This window comes from Sus scrofa, chromosome 6 (assembly GCF_054392235.1).
Source record: "Sus scrofa isolate SSC_HxYL_T2T_F1_AM1 chromosome 6, Sscrofa_HxYL_maternal_Yorkshire_Landrace_v2.0, whole genome shotgun sequence".
In the NCBI taxonomy this organism is placed as follows: Eukaryota; Metazoa; Chordata; class Mammalia; order Artiodactyla; family Suidae; genus Sus; species Sus scrofa.
In genome coordinates, this window is record NC_139388.1 from 96,798,493 (window position 1) to 96,804,462 (window position 5,970).

Here is a 5,970-nt window from a genome sequence, read left to right on the forward strand (position 1 = left end):
TTAGGGAGTGGTGCACTTTGACTGTTATTATCCTTTTTTTGGCTGTGTCACAGCATGTGGAGTTCCCAGGCCAGGGATCAAATCTGAGCTGTAATCTTTTTTTTATCATTATTATTTTATTTTTTGCTTCTTAGGGTTGCACCCCACAGCATATGGAGGTTCCCAGGCTAGGGGTCAAATCAGAGCTACAGCTGCTGGCTTACACCACAGCTCGTGGCAACACCAGATCCTTAACCCACTGATTGAGGCCAGGGATTGAACCCACAACCTCATGGTTCCTAGTCGGATTCGTTTCTGCTGTACCACGATGGGAACTCCCTTGAGCTGTAATCTCGACCTAAGCTACCGCTGCAGCAACACTGGATCCTTAACACACTGTGCCGGGCTGGGGATTGAACCTGTGTCATAGCACTCCCAAGACACCACAGATCCCATCGCACGGCAGCTGGAACTCCTGTTATTACCTTTGAATACACTTCATTTAATTGTAAGATTACACAGTTTAATTTCTTTTTCTTCTTTCTTTTTACGGCTGCACCTGCAACATATGGAAGGAAGTTCCTGGGCTAGGGGTCGAACTGGAGCTGCAGCTGCCAGTCTATACCACAGCCACAGCAACACTGGGATCTGAGCTACATCTGCGACCTACACCACAGCTTGGGGCAATGCTGGATGATTAATCCATTGAGCAAGTCCTTTCGGTACTAATTTGGGTTCTTAACCCTCTGAGCCATGATGGGATCTCTGACATAGTTTAATTTTCTATAATGCCATCACCCCTCTGAAGCACTGTTTAATTTCTATGTTTATGCAGCCTGGAACATTCAGGGGAGGATCATTTGATCTTCAATCAACTTTGATTTATCCTCATGGACCCGCCTGGCTTCACCATCTAGCTGTGTCTCCCAAGCTACCACTCTGCGCACTCAGGCATCCCCTCCCCAGCAAGCAGAAGCTCTGCAGGCCCATCAGAGGTCCTGGGAGATCAGAGTGCGAGTAGTGCAAAGTCTCTATTATTTAGGGAAATACAATGGCAACAGCAGAGCCACCCAGACCCCTGTTCACTTCCTCAGGCTTGGGAAAACCTTCAAGCCTTCTCTGATGGACCCACTTCCTCCTCTCCCAAGCCTGGAACGTGGGAGCCCTTCACTCTGGGATAACCCAGCTTCTTGTCTCCTAGAGCTAGGCCTTGGTAAACAAAAGCCCTATCTGGGGGATGTATTTTGGTGCCTGGCAACCTCGAAGCCTCCCTCCCGACTCCCAAGCGAAAAAGAAGGCAACATCCACAGCGAGAAGAACCAATATGCAAATTATAACCTCCGTGTGTTTCTCTGCTTCATAGTCAGAGCCCTGTGAGGGCAACAACCCACTGAGGCACTGAACTAAAGCAAAGGAAGAATATAGGCCATGAGGGACAGATTCCAGACAGACCGAGACTTCTGGACCTGCCTGGAGGGAACTAGGCACGGGTACCGTGAGGGTAAGTAACCTCCCTTCCGGGCTGCCCCAGCAACCACTTGAAACTGGTTTGCCGCCCCTGAGCTTACACAGCTTTCTCTGATGGCTCTCTATGAAGAGAGCCTCAGGATGAAGTCAGAAGAATAGCCGAGGACCTCGTAAGTTAGTTGTCCTATTTTACAAATGAGAAAGCTGAGGCCCAGAGAAGCAAAGTCACTTGCCCGAAAAAGCAGTCAAGCCTGGACTCTGAACTCAGATCTGTGCTCTTTTCACTGTGTGAGCCCATTGTTCATCCCCACGTGCCCCTCATTTGCAGCATCCCCCCAACCACAACTTCTAGCCCTCCCCATCTAGGAGCCGGGGAAAGGAGCAAGCATGGGTTTATTGATGATTTGAAAGACAACAGCCCTGGGTTGGTTATTGCTGATCAGACCATGAGAATTTTGTTTTGAATTTAGGGCCACACCTGTGGCACATGGAAATCCCCAGGTTAGGGATCGAATCAGAGCTACAGCTGCTGCCCTGCGCCAGATTCGAGCTATGTCTGTGACCTACACCAAAGCTCAGAGCAACCCCCAATCCTTAACCCACTGAGCAGGGCCAGGGATCAAACCTGCATCCTCATGGATATTAGGTTTGTAAACCTGCACCGTAATGGGAACTCTGATAATATTTTAAAGCTTGTATTACTGGTCTTCGTCCTCCCTAAGCAAGATAAAATGTTTTTCAACCTCAGCACTAGTGATATTTTGGGCAGTATGATCCTTTGTTGTCAGGGCCATCCTGTGCATTGCAGGATATGTAGCAGCATCCCTAGCCTCTACTCACCAGGTGTCAGTAGTACCATTCCTCCCAGTCCCCCTCCTGAAGTTGTCACAACCGGAAGTGTCTCCAGTCATTGCATTCACTGGGGGATAACATCCACCCCAGTTGAAGACCATTGAGTTAGACTAAAGATAAAACAGCAGAGGCGTTCCCATTGTGGCACAGCAGAAACGAATCCGACTAGTATCCATGAGGATGCAGGTTTGATGCCTGGCCTCACTCAGTGGGTCCAGAATCTGGCATTGCTGTGGCTATGGCATAGGCTGGCAGCTGTAGCTCCAATTTGACCCCTAGCCTGGGAATTTTCATGTGCAGTGGATAAGCCCCTAAAAAAAAAATTAAAAAAAAGAAAAAAAAGAAAAGAAAAGAAAAGATAAAACAGCAGAAAAAGAAAGAAAAACAGAACCAAAACAAAAATACCCAGCAGCTGTTTCAAAGAAGCCAGCCAGCTCTTAGGAATAAATAAAACATGCCAGGTGGGATTAAGTCCCCTCTTCAGAAGTAGCTTAGAGGAGACAGATCACTGAGGGGTAGGCTCTTGTTTCTGAGGCAAGTGGGGGCTGGGGAGGCAGCTTCTAAGGCCTAAATTCCGGTCAGGAGCCAGGCCTACAGTGATCTTCTGAAGGTGGATTCTGACTTTCCTCGGAATTACTGGCTTTGCTGGCATGCAGCCCTATCAAATCAGAGTCCAAGAAGTGTTGGTGATGTTACTATAGTTATTGCCATCCCCAGAGGGGATCCCCTACCTGCAGGAGGAACTTGCTCAGAGCCAAGGGTGGAAAAGTGTACCAACTGGCGGTTGGTATATCCTGCTTGTCCATGATACCTATTCTAGGAGACTCTTTTCTTTTTGCAATTGTCTCTACTGAGTCAGTCTTTTGATCTGCCCACACAAGTGGACTGAGGAGAAGTGAAGTGAAGCCTGCCCTCCAGTTTATTCAGAAGTGTGTGTGTGGGAGTTCCCATCATGGCACAGCGGAAATAAATCTGACTAGGAACCATGCGGTTTCGGGTTCGTTCCCTGGCCTTCTTCAGTGGGTTAAGGATTTGGTGTTGCTGTGAGCTGTGATGTAGATTGCAGATGTGGCTTGGATCTGGCGTGGGTGTGGCTGACAGCTGTAGCTCTGATTCGACCCATAGCCTGGAACCTCCATATGCCACGAGTGCGGCCCTAAAAAACAAAACAAAACAAAAAAGTGTGTGTGTGTGTTTGGATGCGGTGGGGGAGGGGGTATCATCCAGAACAGCCCTTCTAATGGCCGCCGAGGGAGCAAAACATGCCCTTAAATGAACTTTTCATATCTCTGAACCTTCACACTTTTCCTGTGACACCCCTCCGTCCTTCAAGAACCACCTGAAATCCCCCCTCTTTGGGAAGTCTTCCCTGCCCCTCTGAGGCTGTTGGTCCTCAGAGACCCTTGGGAGCAGGGATCATACTACGTCCCACTTTTTTTTCCCCCTTTTTTGGCCGTCCTGCAGCAAATGGAGTTTCTGGGCCAGGGATAAGATCTGAGCCACAGTTGTGACATTCTCAGCAGCAGGAATTCCCCATTTGTATTTTTGTATCCCTTTCTATCTCATAAATGGGGCAGGAATTCAATCAAGACCCAAGTCCCTTGCTTCTTGGCCTTTTGGCTAAGATCAATACAGTATCCAGAGAATTCCCTGGTGGCCTAATGGTCAGGATTCAGTGCTTTCACTGCTGCAGCCTGGGGCTCGATCCCCGGTCTGGGAACTGAGATCCCATGTCAAGCCACCACATGCCATGGCAAAAAAAAAAAAAAAAAAAAAAAAAATAGTGTAGCATAGCATCTGTTCTTATCAGTTTAATATCTGATACAACCTCTATGAAAGGACAATAGATGAAATGGATTTTTGGAGCCGGGAGTAGCAATAGGAGCCTGCTCTGTCCCCTCCACATATTGACCTACTGTTGCAGCACCTCCAGGATTGGCACACCCCCTTGGGGACAAAGCTGGCAGTTCCAGAGGCAGGCTCGCTTTAGGTATCTTTTCTTTTTCTCCATGCTGACACCATTTCTGTGCTCTTACCGTCTTTCCTTTTGCTTGCTTGAAGGAAAGAGAGCTTGCTTCACTGAAGTACTTTTTGTGTCAGTTCTTATCTGTAGACTAACTTTTGAACTGACTTCTTTCCTTCTCTCCAAGCTTTCCAGAAGGGTAACTTGTGTCCACCTACCCTGTAGTGACTCTTAAGTTTTGGGCTCTTTCTCCTCTTCTGTCCTGTCCCAGAAAGCACTCCTCTGAACCCGGGACAGACTTTTGAAACTCTGCCTTACAGTCGAGGGCTTTGCTGGGGTACCACAGCAGGAGCAGAGCTCACAGCTTGATGTCCTGGAGGAGAGCACAGAGGCCAGCCTTCCACTCGGCTGCTCTATCTGCCCCCTGTCACACGTCTGCTGATGCTCATGTGTGAAGCCATCAGGACCGATCTCATCACACTCCCTCCTCATCTTTCAGATCCTCCATCTCTTCTCAATATCTCCCAATCTCCTCCCCCCATTAAAAAAAAAAAAAAAAAAAAAAGACCTGGAGTTCCCGTCGTGGCGCAGCAGAAACGAATCCGACTAGGAACCATGAGGTTGCGGGTTTGATCCCTGGCCTCGCTCAGTGGGCTAAGGATCCAGCGTTGCTGTGAGCTGGGGTGTAGGTCGCAGACGCGGCTTGGATATGGCGTTGCTGTGGCTCTGGCATAGGCTGGCCGCTACAGCTCGGATTAGACCCCTAGCCTGGGAACCTCCATGTGCCGCAGGTGCAGGCCTAAAAAGACAAAAAGACGGAAAAAAAAAAAAAAAAAAGACCTGAGTCAATTTATTTTATTTTTATTTTATTTTATGACTGTGCCCACAGCCTATGGAAGTTCTGGGGCCAGGGACTGAATCTGATACTTTTTTTTTTTTTTGTCTTTTGTCTTTTTTGTTGTTGTTTTGTTGTTGTTGCTATTTCTTGGGCCGCTCCCGAGGCATATGGAGGTTCCCAGGCTAGGGGTTGAATCGGAGCTGTAGCCACCGGCCTACCCCAGAGCCACAGCAACGCGGGATCCGAGCTGAGACTGCAACCTACACCACAGCTCACGGCAACGCCAGATCGTTAACCCACTGATTCGTTAACCACTGCGCCACGACGGGAACTCCTGAATCTGATACTTTAACCCACCGTGCCAGGTAGGGGATCGAACCCACACCTCTGCAGCAACCTGAGCCACTGCAGTATTAACTTACTGTGCCATGGCAGGAACACCTCAATTTACTATTTTATTTTATTTTATTTTATTTTATTTTATGGTTTTTTTTTTGCCCATGCCTGGGGCATGTGGAAGTTTCCGGGCCAGGGATCAAACTCATGCCACAGGAGCAATGGGAGCCACAACAGTGACAACACTGGCTCCTTAACCCACTGAGCCACCACGGAACTCCCATCAATTTATTTTAATTATATTAATTTGTTTTGTTTTGTTTTTGTGTCTTTTAGAGCTGGATTTATGGCATATGGAGGTTCCCAGGTTAGGGGTCCAATCAGAGCTGTAGCTGCTGGCCTACACCACAGCCATAGCAACGTGGGACCCAAGCCATGTCTGCGACTTAACCACAGCTCACAGCAATGCCAGATCCTTAACCCACTGAGGAAGGCCAGGGATTGAACCTACGTCCTCCTGGATGCTAGTCAGATT

The 5,970-nt window shown here is 48.4% G+C and overlaps 1 pseudogene; it reads left to right on the plus strand.

The window, feature by feature from the left end:
- Positions 1-4,078: 4,078 nt before the first annotated feature.
- LOC146402675 (U2 spliceosomal RNA) lies at positions 4,079-4,247 on the plus strand (annotated as a pseudogene).
- The last annotated feature ends 1,723 nt before the right edge of the window (positions 4,248-5,970 follow it).